This window comes from Pseudorasbora parva, chromosome 1 (assembly GCF_024679245.1).
Source record: "Pseudorasbora parva isolate DD20220531a chromosome 1, ASM2467924v1, whole genome shotgun sequence".
NCBI lineage: Eukaryota > Metazoa > Chordata > Actinopteri > Cypriniformes > Gobionidae > Pseudorasbora > Pseudorasbora parva.
The window spans coordinates 40055298-40071330 of NC_090172.1; the positions used below are offsets into that span (position 1 = coordinate 40055298).

The 16033-nt window shown below is 38.7% G+C and overlaps 1 long non-coding RNA gene across 1 annotated transcript; it reads left to right on the top strand.

Moving 5' to 3' along the window:
• Window positions 1-256: 256 nt before the first annotated feature.
• On the top strand, window positions 257-5468 carry LOC137084462 (uncharacterized). Its single transcript, XR_010906761.1, has 3 exons — window positions 257-388; window positions 835-909; window positions 4308-5468. It is a non-coding gene; the product is annotated as an uncharacterized lncRNA (long non-coding RNA).
• Window positions 5469-16033: the final 10565 nt, after the last annotated feature.

Genomic DNA, 16033 nt, shown 5'->3' on the forward strand with positions numbered 1-16033 from the left:
CTGGGGATATACATTTCCCCCATACAATTTTAAATTTTGTAGATGTGATTTCCTGCATTCTGGTGCATTTTAATTTGTATATATTAAGTTGTATATATTAAGTTAATTTTTATATTAAGTGGTCTCTTAATTTTTCTTCCAGAGCTATATATATATATAGACACACATATGGACGGAAACACACACACACACACACACACGCACGAATACAAGATCTATGGCTTGATTGGAGGACGGCGACTGTCCATCACACAAAGGCCAATAGGCTCTGACGGTTCCACACAACACCTGCTTGCGCGTGCGCGAAGTGGGTCTGTGTCGTCATCGTCAGCCTCGCAGGTTCTGACCTGGACCGATTCGACTGAATTTGGGCATAACAGCTCAGACGGTAAGCAAAGTTTTTGAAGTCACATTTTATAACTAGAAAATTCCTAAATAAATGTTGAGTGTGCGTGACTCTGGTCCATATACGTATTGTGTTAATTAATTATGTGTTTATATGGGCAGACTAACGTAGTTTAACCGCGAACCGGAGTTAGTGCTAGCTAACCGTCAAACGCCGTTCTTATCTGTGTGTGTGTAGACGTATGGGCAGACTAGTTTAACCGCGAACCGCCGTTAAGTGTAACGTTACGGGCAGACTAGTTTAACCGCGAACTGCCGTTAGTCTGTCGTTCCACCGGCGTGTATGTGTACGCTCCATGAAGCTAACGTTATACATATTAGATCAGTTTGAATGTTTTTGTCTTGTACTACCGTTACCCAATCAGGGAGAGGCATAAGAATATCTATACATCTTTAGCACGTCACATTCTTCTTTCTTCTTTTTTCCAGAGATTTGGACCTGAAAGTCTCCTTTAACGTTAAGTTGTCCCCATACCTAACCCAACCATCTATTTGAATCTGAAAGTAACTAACCCTTAACTTTTTTTTGTTACATTTTTGTAAAATTTAAATACAGGTTTATGTGGAAGACTTTTTATATATAAAATGTATATAATCATTTCTGATCAAATTATTGCATTTATGTTTGAATGATTCGTTTTTGACTTGAAACAGTTGCATATTAAACTTAAATTTAGCTTATCCTTCCTATTTTGTTGGTTTTGGGGGGCGTGTTAGAGGGGGATTCTGTAGGTGGTCCTCAGAAAAAAAATTGGAAGATAAAGTGGTCCTTGGGCTGAAAAAGTTTGAGAAACACTGTGTTAAATTGATAGTAAAGGAGATTTATATTATTTGAAAATATGTTTTTATTTTGAATAAATGCAGTTCTTTTAAACCTTTTATTCATCAAATATATTAAGCAGCAGAACTGTTTCCAACACTCATAATAAATCAGAATATTAGAATGATTGCTGAAGGATCATGTGACGGTGAAGGAATGATACTGAAAATTCAGCTTTTCACAGAAATAAATTGTAATTTAACATATAATAAATTGAAAACCAAATATTTAAATTGTAATAAGATCACAATATTACATTTTTTTTCTGTATTTTTGATCAAATAAATGCAGGCTTGATGAGCAGAAGAAACTTCTTTCAAAAACATTACACATAGTAATGTGTCCAAACTTTATATATATATGAAAATATATGGACCTGAAAGTCTCCTTTAACGTTAAGTTGTCCCCATACCTAACCCAACCATCTATATACCAACCATATATATATATACCAACCATATATATATATATAAAAATAAAATACTCCAGGCCATCCTTAAAAATATTCTTGTTTGCCGTAACCCGACCGACCCTGTCAATTTAGGGCCGACTCAATTTTTTATTTTTTTTCCCTTTTAGTCCGACCGACTTGCCGGTTGTAAATTGGCTTTAAGACCGACCAATTTCTTTTTTTTTTTACTTTTCAAACAACTAATACAACAGTAATAAAATAATATGAATTATATTTTAGTAAGTATTATAAATGTATAAATTGCCTGGGCCATACAAACGAAGGCTACGTTCTTTCGTTTATAGAAAAACCCGTGACGTCCTCTATGTTTACACTATGGTTAACGGATGTCACACTATGGCCTGCACGTGCGTTCGTTTCGGTTCGGCTCATACTCTCATTCACTGAAACGTTAGACTGTTAAAGCCAGGTTAAAGCCCTGTCGGAGATTTCGCCGCATTGTGTGACAGGAGTCAAGACCATGGACACGTTACACACACCAGGCAAGTGCACTGCAGAGGGGAGGGCTTAGTTTGAGCCCCTTCCCTTTTTGAAAATGAATCAAAAGTGCCCCTCTCAACATTTATCATTACTATATTGTGGCGAATAAAACAGATTTTGAATTATAATTAATATAACAACGTGTACAAAACAGTAACAAATGGCGGAAAAGCCGTTTATCTCGTCTCTGTCAGTCTGAAATGTCGTTGTCATAACGCGTTGCTATGGGTAGCGTGTTCTGCTCGACCCCAGCGCGTGGTGGGAGCGGCGGCACTGGTTGTAACTTGAAAAATAATGCTTTATGCATGGTTCTGTCGATGGATACACGTGCACTACAACAGCGAAAATAAAAGAAAACGTGGGCAAAACGGTCTATCTTTGTAAACTGTGTTCAGTGCATGCGAGTGCTGCGGTATGACCAGTCATTTTCGGCATCATCACTCAGTATATTCGCCAGAAGACGCGAATGAGAACCCTCTGCAGTAAGAGAAGATCTGTCTCTGTGCGCAGCGCGCGCACGTCTCACAGCGCGCAAATATTGAGTTCTTTCAAGTCTTGTGTTTGAACCAAGCGGCAACCTCCCGCGATCTTTCTTGAAGCCAATACGGAAGTAATGTAAACTGCAATTCCTCAACTGGCCACTAGGGACAGGCTCCAGAAGGGAGCAGAATCTCATTGAGCCCCATGTTAAAATTCTCAACTTTAAAGCAGAAAAAAACATGTTTACAGCCTGGTACAAATTGTGGTTTTGGCTTATAAGGCTAATTTTGATCTTCATGACAACTCTGAGGGGGGTGAATTTTTTTATAACTCATTCGTTTACGTTATATAAAACCTTAAGGTTCTGCATAATTAAGGGCGTGGTTACAAGTGGATAGCCATTTATCCGCCGTCTATAGTCATTGCGTCACCTCAGCTCCGCGCACATCCCGCCTTTTTGCCCATTTTCTGTTATCCGGGAGTGACACGAGTTGACTCGCTCACAAGATGGCAACGCCCAGCTCGTCTCTACTTTAAGCTTCAGAACGGCTTATCAGAATCCTATGGGTGACGTCACGGACGCTACGTCCATATTTTTTTACAGTCTATGGTTTGAACGGATAAACTCACACAAAAAGTATGTCAACATGTCGATCTTGATGAGTATCCATCAGACAGTCTGTAAGTTATATGGCTTAAGAGAACTTTATACAGTTGAGAAAGACGAGCATATCTCTGTATTAGGTCTTAAAGGGGCAGTAGCCTTTACTGCTGTCTGTCAAACAAAAGATAAGGACTCACTCACTGCTCTTGATTGAATAGCTGCTTATAGCTACTTAATTAATTGAATTCATAAAAACAACTTTTTGCTTTTTAATATTCAAATGCACTAGTCTATATCACCAGATGCGTTGGTCTGGCAAGAAGTGCAAGCCACTTCAGAGACACAGATAGTTGCGTGTTCTGAGTTAACACAATCGAGCGTAAAAATAAGAAACATATCACGGGGAAAATACTAAAACGGGAAGACAGCGGGAAAAGAGCTAAAATACGTGATAAACCCGGAAAAAAAGGGAGGGTTGACAGCTATGAGTCAATGACAGCTAGCGGTGGTTGGACCCTTTTCTTAAAGAATGCACCTGAAATTTATGCAATAAACATGTTTTTGACAAATATTTCAATTTGTTTGTTGTCTATATAGCCTGCAATTAGCCTACACGCCCGAAGGCACGGCTTGAAGACCCAGTCAGTGATGTCACGATATGCCAATTTGTTTAAATTCATACCTACGTAATCACCATCACCAAAAATGTACTTTTTTTTTTATATTAAAATTTGGAAAAAAAATATAGACCTACCTACCGACCCTTTTTTTAAATTTTTTTACTGTTACTGCAAACCAAAATATTTTTAAGGATGGCCCCATTCTGGGCTCTAGACTAACTTCTCTACCTGCAGCAAGGGTTACTACCAACTGCCTTTTGTTGCTCGCTCAAGCACATGATTATCAATGACTTTGCATGTTGATCAATACTAATTTATATACTTTGATCATTGGCAATGCCACAAAAGTTGATATTTGCTAAATATTTTAATTTGAGAGAGTAGTGTTTGCTAATACTGATCTGTTTTTTTTGTTTTTCTCATCAGATGCGGTCTTGAGCTTAAAGCCAATGAAAGTAGACGAATACATGGCCAAAGACTTGAAATATGCACCTGAGAGGACTGGTGGCGGTAGCAGAAAGAAGTAACAAGAAAGGAAGACTTAACCAGCTGTGTTTAATGTTGCCCAATGTTTGGGCTGTTTTTTTTAAAGGTTAAAAAAAGCTAGTTCACCCAAAAATGAAAATTCTGTCATTTACTCCTCACCCTAATGTCGTTCCAGACCCGTAAGACCTCCATCTTCAGAACACAGTTTAAGATATTTTATATTTACTCCGAGCTTTCTGTCCCTCCATTGAAAATGTATGTACGGTATACTGTCCATGTCCAGAAGGACCAGAAAGATAATAACATCATCAAAGTAGTCCATATGTGACATCAGTGGGTTGGATAGAATTTTTGCAATGAAAGCAATGAAAATACATTTTGGTCCAAAAATAACAACAACATAAAAAGTGACAGTATACCGTACATACATTTTCAATGAAGGGACAGAAAGCTCTTGGACTAAATATAAAATACCTTAAACTGTGTTCCGAAGATGAACGAAGGTCTTACGGGTGTGGAGCGACAAGGCGAGTCATTTAAAGGGTTAGTTCAGCCAAAAATGAAATGTCTGTCATTAACTCCTCCCCCTAATGTTGTTCCACACCCGTAAGACCTCCGTTCATCTTCACACACAGTTTAAGATATTTTATATTTAGTCCGAGAGCGTATGCAAGTGTATGCACACTATACTGTCCATGTCTAGAAAGGGAATAAAAACATCATCAAAGTAGTCCATATGTGACATCAGTGGGTTAATTAGTCTCTTGAAGCATCCAAAATACATTTTGGTCCAAAAATAACAAAAACTACGATTTTATTCAGCATTGGCTTCTCTTCTGCGTTTGTTTTCAAACCTCAAATAAAGATTCAAACAGCCATGAATCAATGATTCGGATTGCCACAATGCTCTGGGACTAAAATATAAAATATCTTAAACTGTGTTCTGAAGAGGAATGGAGGTCTTACGGGTCTGGAATGACATTGGGGTGAGTCATTAATGACCTCAATTTCACTTTTGGGTTAACTAACCCTTTAATGACAGAATTTTTGGGTGAAGTAAAAGTTTGACATGTGTACAATTGATGTGAAAGGTTGGCACAATTGCAGCTATGTAATAAAGCATGTTTCCTACGTCAGTGAAATGTCTTTATTAATCTTCCTGGTCTTCCTTTGACCAATTGGCTTCTTCCAAGCTGACTGTGCGTGTTTGCAAACTTAGTGTTTATGTATCCATTTCAAGGTGTTTGGTGTTACTGTTGAACACATCAATACTTCAGTGAAAACAGTTTAACAAAAACTATGTTGAAAAGCAGGACTTTATAGTGACGTTGAAATTTCAACGTTGATTGGATTTGCAAAATCTAAACTAAAATCAATATTGTTTCAATGTTGGCAAATTCACCTATGTTGAGAAACATGACGTCGGAATGACGTTGCCATTTCAACGTTGATTAGATTTGCAAAATCTAAACTAAAATCAATATTGTTTCAATGTTGGCAAATTCACCTATGTTGAGAAACATGACGTCGGAATGACGTTGCCATTTCAACGTTGATTAGATTTGCAAAATCTAAACTAAAATCAATATTGTTTCAATGTTGGCAAATTCACCTATGTTGAGAAACATGACGTCGGAATGACGTTGCCATTTCAACGTTGATTAGATTTGCAAAATCTAAACAAAATTCAACGGTTATCCAACACTGGCACCTGACGTTGATTCAACAGTGGCTCAATGTTAAAATGCCAGCTGGGATAATTAGAATATTATCAAAAAGTTGATTTATTTCCCTAATTCCATTCAAAAAGTGAAACTTGTATATTACCCTTGTGAAAAAAATGCACTTTAGAGTACTTTTATAAAGTGTGCTTATTGCACAAATAATATACTTATAACAAATACACTTAAGTGTGAATTAAATGCAATGTTTTTGTCACGTGCCTGTCCCTTGTGTGCACATGTGGGTTTTGTCCTTCTGAGCATGTGCTCATGTAATTGTCTGATACCTCTCCCCTTATTATCTGATTAGTGGTTGATTTCTCCCACCTGTTCCCTCTTGATTTCTTCCCTTTATAAGCTCCTTGTGTTTGTCAGTCTGCGTCGTATCCTTGTATTGTCTATGTCTCCTGGTCCCCTGTGACTTCTACGTGGTTAGGTTCAGTTTATGTATTTTCTAGTGATGGGCAGAATGAGGATTTGTGAAGCACTGAAACAGTTGAAGCAAATGTGCCGAAGCTTCGAAACAACACCTGACACCTGTCTCCATGCCGCCATCTAGTGGACACTTGTGTGGATTGATCTGAAATAACCTTGACAGTGATCTACTACTGTATGTTAAAAACAAAACAAAAAACACGTTTTAACATCTGGCTGACAACTACTTGGTTTTGTAACCTGTAGCCTCCTCATTGTAAATAAATTGAGTCTTTTGTTTTTGTTTTGTTTTTGTCATGAAAAATTAAGATTATTAAAAGTAATAAAGCCACAATGTGTCATTTGTTACATAACATTTTTATTCAAAAGTATGAATTGCTCTGCTGGTTAAGGACTTAGTTGACTTATATATTTATATAATTTCTCCAGCCTTTGAAAAAATTCTCTCACAAGGCAGGAAACTTGTTGATGGCATGCATAAATATTTTTTTAGCAAGTACATACAAATGAGGGAAATTACTGAAAATTAAGTTAATGGATCATACATTCTGAGCCAATACAATACACACATCTCACTTTATGTGGAGTTTCCAAATGGAAATGCTCCCACAACAGATGTAGTATGACATCTCTTATGTGGCGCTTCCATATCTATATATATCACTTAAGAATATCTTCTATATCTACATAATTCAATTTATTTTATGTTATATATCTATAATTCTAACTTAGCCTATATGAATGTGTCACTAGCCTATATCTATCCTAACTATCTGTCGCTGTCTATAGCTACCTATCAGTCAATATATCTCATTTAAATCTAGCCTAAATATAACTAACCAAAGTGCACTATAAATCTCACTTATATCACAAAATGTATCTTCTCTCACAAAACCCACGAGGTGAAGATGGATTAACTTCACTTTTTAACTGTGGGGAATGAGGTTCATTCAGATGTGTGACTGTGTGGTCCCGCCCCTTTTAATCAAAGCAGTTTCAGCACCTGATGAAACACTTCAGTGCTTCGTTTAGCTGTAGTCACGTGACATGGGTGTGTCGAATCACAGCTAGGAGCAGTGTTTCATAACATCTGCGCTTCGGGATCTCGACACAGCGTCGAAACGTCAGGTTCGCGTCAGCCATCCCAAGTATTTTCTAGTTTATGTTTTCCCCCTTGTGGGTTTTGTTTTGTATTTATGTTTTATTTGTTGTAAATAAATTATAATTTTCCTGCACTTGAGTCCTCGCACCATTTTCCTTTGCGTGTACGTGACATAAGGATACGACCATGTTGAGGACTCGATCCCGGAATCGCTCACCACCTGTCCTCAGTACGAGCGGATTCTACGGTTTCGAGTCCTCCACCTACTCCGCCAGGAGAGAATGGAGATCTGGCATTTTGCAAGGAAGTTCCTGGAGACAGCCAAGGGGCTAAAGCTCAGTGACTCTGCACTCAAGGACCTTTTTAATTATGCTCTAGATGAGCCCATGGAGTGGTGGCTCAGAAGGGCATATGACGGATGCACCTTTGAGGCGATGGTGGAGGCTATCGCCCGCCAGCAGGAGAGAGCTGCCAGGGAGATTGCCCTTGCCCTGGCGGTCCCAAGATCGGTGGTCCCTGCTCCAGTGGTCCCGAGGCATAGGAGGAGAGGCTTCCTCCACACCTACTCCAGTGGTCCCAGTTCCGGTGGTCCCAGTTCTAGTAGACCCTGTTCCGGTGGTCCCTAATCCTGTGGATCATAACCCCGTGGACCCCATTCTGGTGATCTCAGTGCCAGTGGTCCCGTTGCCGGTGGTCCCGTTGCATCGTGTGCCAGTGGATCGTGTTCCGGTGGTCCCGGAATGCACTAGTACATTCTAGTGCACTGCTCAAGTGCACTAGAATGTACTGACAAGCAATTAATGTGAACTATATTAATTCATTACACACAGACTGATATATTTCAAATGTTTGTTTATTTTAATTTTGATGATTATAAATGACAACTAAGGAAAATCCCAAATTCAGTATCTCAGAAAATTAGAATCTTAAAGACCAATACAAAGAAATGATTTTTAAAAATCTTGGACAGCTGAAAAGTATGAACATGAAAAGTATGAGCATGTACAGCACTCAATACTTAGTTGGGACTCTGTTTGCCTGAATTACCAACCTGATCTCACAGAATCTGTGAAATGAACATGGACCCTTAACTCAAAAATCTGTGGTAGTTTCACGGAATCACCAAAAATTCTGTGATGGGTTCACGGAAGTGATGCCTATGTAAGTCATTGACAGGCAGCATCCGTGGTCCTCACACGGATTCCCAGCACACATTTAATTATTTGAATTTTTAAAAGTAGACTTGATTTTATGAACTTGTATAGCCTACTTTTATATTTCGGATCAACTAACTCCACTCATACCCTAAACCTACCCACTTAAGAATATAAAACGCATAAGAGGCAAATAAATGTAGACTGCAGTCATAGACAGTTATTTATTGCAAAAACGGACCCAAAACAGTATAGAAGTATTAACTCATGTTGCATTCCAAGTCTTCTGAAATCATACGATATTTTCATGTGAAGAACAGAATTGATCTTAATGTTTTAATCGTTGAAATGATGATCGCGCTCCACACAAGCACTTGTTTATATTTCTGATTCAAATGATACAGACGACTCTTCAGCATGGCGCCATCGGTCACGAGACACACGAGAGCCAATGGCATTTTGCAATCAAAGCTGACGTAATGACGCAATTGGTCAAGCGACATACAACAGCCAATGCCGTCAAAGCTGATGTGACGTTTCTTCCGGGGGCAATATTTGAAATTAAGTTGACAAGTTGTGGAGGAAAGAGCTGAAAATGGACCTCCAAGAGTCAGTCTTTTGGACAGACAGCACTTCTGTTTTATGTCTAACATATCCCAGTGGAGGTATGTAAATACATCAACCGACCCTGCGGATCTAGCCTCTAGAGGTGTTAAAGTTCACATTTACATTTATGCATTTGGCAGACGCTTTTATCCAAAGCAACTTACATTGCATTTTAAGGTACACATTTTACATTTTTGTCAGTTCTTGCTTTCCCTGGGAATCGAACCCATGACCTTGGCATTGCTAGCGCCACACTCTACTGTTTGAACTACAGGAAAGCCTCAAGTTTAGTCTTTGCTAAAGGGATAGTTCATCCAAAAATTTAAATGTTATGTTTATCTGCTTACCCCAAGGCATCCAACATGTATGTGTCTTTGTTTCTTCAATAGAACACAAATGAAGACTTTTAACTCCAACCGGTGCTGTTTGTGTGTATAATATGCTGGATAGACGCGATTCACTTCCAGTAAGGTCAATATCCACACTCTGGCTCATTAGATATAGAAGTGCATCTAATCAGTGTGTGTGTTATTGACCTTACCTGAAGTGTATTTGAGGTAAACAATTATACAAATACGGCTCGATTTCTCACACAAACTGATCGTTTTGTGTCTTAAGATATCAGTGTGTCGTCATGAGCCACAGGGCTTTTTGTGCATGTTGTCTAAGCAAGTTTTTTTTCCCCTCTCATAGAATGTTACCCATTCACATGATTATATGACATACACAGCAATGGTTGGAGTTAAAATATTAAATTGTGTTCTACTGAAGAAACAAAGACACCTACATGTTGGATGCACTGGGGGTAGGCAGATAAACATACATTTTCATTTTTGGGTGAACTATCCCTTTAAAGATTGGTGCATGGCTCTGTGGTCCAGACTTTCTTCATGAGCCTGAGAGCAGGTGGCCCAAAAACCCTAAGACCTTGGAATACCCTCTTGTTGGAGACCCGTAGGTCAAGGCTGAGATGGTGAACGCTGCTCAAGTTGAACAGGTAAGTCCAGTGGAGAAGCTCATTGGTTACTTTTCCTCCCGGCTCCGTCTTAAACGGGCTGTTGGTTGGTTTCTCAAGTTTAAGACTTTGCTTCTGTCTCTGGTGCGACATTGAAAGCTGCTGATACCTTTCTGAATCTGACCTAGGTGCTGAGCAGCTGAAGAAAGAGCTACAGGTCCAGATGGAAGATGTCAAGGCTCAATTATTAAAGGGTGTTCTGTCCACGGAGGATATGGTAGCAGCAGAGTCAGATATTATCAGGTTTTGTCGAAAAATAATGTTTCCGGAAGAACTGGCTAACCTGAAGAAAGAGGAATGTATCAGGATGACAAGTCACCTCTACAAGCTTAACCCGATCTAGGATGGTGGTCTTGTTAGGGTTGGAGTACGTCTTAGTAGAGCAGCTATGCCAGTTGAAGCAAAATATCAGCCAGTTATACTGGCTAAAGATCAATATATCTCCAATCTTGTTATCCATCATGTACATGACGAAACAGGTCATGGTGGACGAAACCATATGCTTTCTCATCTGTGTCAGAAGTATTAGATTCCTGGTTTCTGTGCTGCCATTAGAAAGGTTAAGGCTAAGTGTGCCATCTGCCATAGGGTGTCTGCTTAACCTGAATCCATTAGAAAATGTCTGACCTTCCTCACAACAGAATAACTCCTGATGAGGCTTCTTTTAGACAAACAAATTGTTTTGGATTGTTTTGGACCGTTTGAGGTTAAACGTGGGAGAGCCATGGTCAAGAGGTATGGGCTCATTTTTATCTGCTTGGCGATATGAGCCATTCAGTTCTTTCATCTTTGGACACGGACTCCTTCATCAATGCTTTTAGAAGGTTTGTGGTGAGACGTGGTCAAGTCCTGGAAATCTGCTAGGATAATGGTAATAACTTTGTGGGCACCGAGCATGAATTGAGGGAGGCCATTGTGAATCTGAACCAGAACCTCGTAAATGATATGCTGTTACGAAAGAATGTGAAATGGGTTTTCAGTCCCCCAGCAGCGTCACTCCATGGAGGTACTTGGGAGAGATTGATTTGGTCAGTCCGTAAAGTGCTAAATTCCGTTTTGAAAACTCAGAACCTGGACGAAGAAAGCTTGATGATAGTGTTTTGTGAGGCCGAATCGATTGTTAACAGCCGTCCAAAAACAAAAGCATCAACTGATCCTCAAGACTTGGAGGCATTAACCCCAACCATCTACTTCTGCTCAAGTCGCAGCTGTTGTTGCCACCAGGATTGTTCGAGAAGGAGGAGGTTTACGGTCTTCGTTGTTGGAAACAAGTGCAGTACATGTTGAATTTTTTCTGGAAGAACTGGGTGAAAGTACCTTCCAGGATTTCAGGAGTGGCAGAAGTTGAATACTGGCAAAAGAAACGTTGTTCCAGGAGATCTCATGATGTTAGTGGATGATATAGCACCTCGAAAAGATCTTTGGACATAGTGGTCATTACATTATTGACATTGCTGGACTTTAAAAGTCTTTTAAAAGACTAGTAGTTCACCTAGTTCACTTTGTTTGTTGACTGGCATCTGTCTTTCACGGGATGATGATAGTGGTTAATTATTAACATGAATAATTTGGGGCCGGAATGTAGGAGCCATACATTGGGTCTGATTTCTTTTCTATGCTGTTGTGTTTGCATACACTAAGTGATGTCATCGGTTACCGTAGGTGGCACTGGGGGCATGGTGTCTGTATTGGTGTCTGTGTGCTCACCTGTGTAGTTGTATGGGGTTTTGGATCGTGACGGCAGGGTAAGCATCAGGAGAAACTTTCTGTTGACCGTCACCGTCACTGTACTCATCAACATTTTATATGAATGCACTGTCTCAGGTATATCTGTGTGGTATCAAGAAAGTGTCTGTTCCTTGCGAAATAGTGCAATAAAGACTTAACATCATGTTTAATGGTTCAGCATGACTTCAGTGTTAACCCACATGTCTTAGAATTGGATTGAATTTGAGTTTATATGCCGCAATACATACCATCTCCTTTGTCAGAGCTGGGGAGAAGGCACATCAGCAGCTACACTTACCAGGTGGGCTCCTCTCCAGTGCAAGAGACTGGCACCTCCAAGTGGACCTGGGAAGACAGCTTAAGTTCCCGAAGTACATCATGACCACTTCACTCCGCCCCGACGTGGTTATTACATTGGAGTTGACTAGGCAGGTGGTCATAGTGGAGCTTAGTGTCCCCGGGGAAAACAGACTGGAGGAGGCAAACAAGCGCAAGGAAGCCAAGTATGCAGAGCTGGTGGAGTGCAGGAGCTGTGGCTGGAAAGTACGCAGTGAGCCAGTGGAGGTCAATTGCTGGAACTTTGCTGGACAGTTGTTACTGCAAACACTCAAGCTCGGAGTTAAAGGACAACTGTGCTGACAAGAAATAAGGAACATCTCCGAGGCTGCCGAAAATGGGGGTGGGGGGTGGAAGAGTCCTTCGTGGAGTCCTGGCAGGGTCGTCCGGGCGAGGGTGCATGTTGATTGAAGACCTGAAACACCTGTTGACTCCGGGATCATCACTGATCACATGTCCAAGTAGCACCAGATGGTATATAATAGAACTTAGAACTGTGAGAAAATCTGCAACAGAAGCACAAGAGTAAGGTTTTATACAGCAGTGCACCCATTTATTTTAATATTTTTTTTATGTTTAATGTACGTTTGGTAACACTTTAGTTTAGGATACAATTCCCACTATATTAACTAGGCCTAGTTGCTTATTAGAATGCATATTACTAGGATATTGGCTGTTTATTATTACATATAACACACTCTCAGGAAAAAAGGTACAGTTCTGTCACTGGAGAGGTACCCTAAGGTACAAAAGTGAAAAAGGTACATGTTTGTACCTTACTCACACCTAAAGAATACATATTAGTACCTTAAAAGGTACATATCAGTAATTTACGGGTGCAAATTAGTACCTTAAAGGTACATAGTAGAACCTTAAAGGTACATATTAGTACCTTTTCGGTTTTGTACCTTAGGGTACCGCCCCAGTGACAGAAATGTACCTTTTTTTCTGACAGTGCACACATAGTAATGCCTTTTTCTGCATGGCCATATTATATATCCCTTAATCCCACCCAATAGCTTACTAACTATTGATAAACAGTAATTAGAAGTTTATTGAGAATTTGACCGTAATGTGTTACTATATATATATATATATATATATATATATATATATATATATATATATATATATATATATATATATATATATATATATATATATATATATATATTTGTATTACTTTTTGTATTGTCTATGGGAAAGGAGTGCAACATGAAAACTCTGAAACCAGCATAGTGGAACAAAGGTGAATTTATTGATTTTAATTGGGACCTACGATTCAAGAGCTGACTGGGCCAAAATAACAAACCAAACTTCCTTGTTTTAAACCTCTTTCTTAAACCCTAAACCAAAAATAAAAGAAAGAAAAAGTACAGTATACAGGTCGTTCTCAAAAAATTAGCATATTATTATAAAGTTAATTATTTTCCATGATGTAATGATAAAAATTAAACTTTCATATATCTTAGATTCATTGCACACCAACTGAAATATTTCAGGTCTTTTATTGTTTCAATACTGATGATTTTGGCATACAGCTCATGTAAACCCAAAATTCCTATCTCAAAAAATTAGCACCTGTGGTCTCTTATTTTTTTCCAGATAAAAAAAAAGTTTGTTTGTTTGACTTAATTTGCATTGCAATCTTTACTGAAGAATTTCTAGATTATTATATTTTAGAATCTCTTTGACCTAACTCGAACAGAATATTACCGCCCAGCACTACTTCAGTAAAAAGTATTCTTACCTCTAATTGTACACGCTTCTTCACTTCAACCATGAAGAAAGATATGATTCACAATAAGAGCTGAAAGTTTGTCCACCGTCCCGTCGCTTCATGCTGAATCTCTGTCGCCATCACGCGGCAGTTGACCGCAAGACATGTACCCACAGAGCGTCATAATCAACACTTAGTTATATTACATTTGAGCTAAACTTGTTCCACGGGACGATGAATTGCAATGTTGGAGAGAACATATGCATTATTTTCATATAATTCACACTATCCATTAACACAGCGTTGATTTTACATACAAATCCACAAGACGTTTTCAGATAACTGTGATAATATTAACTTAAAAAAACACTAATAACAAACTAATATCAATGCTAATAATACATGTGCATAGGATTGATGGTTTACTATGTGAAAATATATCATTTATAAAAAATGTTTTAAATAGATAGGCTACTTGAATATTCACAGTTTAACTTTTAGGTGCATTGTATTTTATTATAGGCACAGCAAATATTAAATCCAGTGAAACATACACCTCATAAATGCACTATATAAGCTTCCCTAAAGTAGACAGGTTTTTAGGCCTATTGAGGTAATAGGAATTTATTTATGTTGTTACAATGTTATCCGTTGGCTTAGTGTACAGGATCTTTTTAGCATTTAATCAGCCCAGGGTCATCAGATAAAAAAAAAAAAAAAAAATGTTTTGGCTTAAAGTGGGACATTTATGCTTCATCAGAGTAGTCATAAATAAATAAATAAATAAATAAATAAATAAATAAATAAATAAATAAATGTTTTTATATAAAATATGTACTTTAAAAAGCAAATTGGTATTGGTTCTGAGCAAGCTGCCTGATTCCAATTGTTGTTCCTTGACCTTAATTACGTAATTACTTTTTCTTCCTCCAATCTCTGCTGCTCTGTCGTCTTTAGTGTTGCATCTGAGAACCCTGAGTGTGGGGCCTTCTCAGATGCATCACTGTAGATTAGGGATTTGGTGAGATCCCCTTGAAATGAGGTGAGATCCTCCTTTTCCGAAATGGCAGGCTATGTGGACTCGACAGACATGGGTGTTCCCTGTGTCTTCTTCTGCTTCCATTGCTTCCATGGCATCTGAGAAATCTGTGCGGAGACTGAGCCTTTTTAAAATGCATTACTGGAGACCAGGGATGCGGGGCATGGAATTTCTCCTGCATCCACTGTTTCCCAATACTGCCCTGAGATGAGATCACCATATTCAGGCTCCTCAGATATAGGGCATGAAACCTCCGTTATTGCCCACCAACGCCCCATGGAAAGGGCTGTGATGAGCTCATCAGAGGGTTCAGGAGACGAGGGCTGCTTTGCACAGGAAAACCAGTGGGCATGTTTGACAAATCATGCTTCTGTTAGATTTGATGGTGAAAAAATTATAAAGTGGTAAGAAGTGAATACCGTAATAAATTTTTTAGTTACATGTAATTTTCAATAAAAATGTTCTCAGTAAATTTTCTTTATAATTTTTCTTTTCATTTTAATTAAAATAAAAAAATAAAATCTTTACAAAAAAAGTTCAACAAGCTGCAAATTAAAGTAACGCATACATTAATAAATAATAACACAATGGCACATTATGTAAAATATTACTGATCCCATACTTTCAGCAGGTCAGTATCATAGTTGAGTATCATTGTTCAGCGGGTCAGTATCATAGTTGAGTATCATTGTTCAGCGGGTCAGTATCATTGTTGAGTATCATTGCTCAGCGGGTCCGTATCATTGTTGTCTGCTGAGACCGTGTTAGTTGGTGTCTCCTCTGAATTTGCCTCACCGGCACGTCATCCTC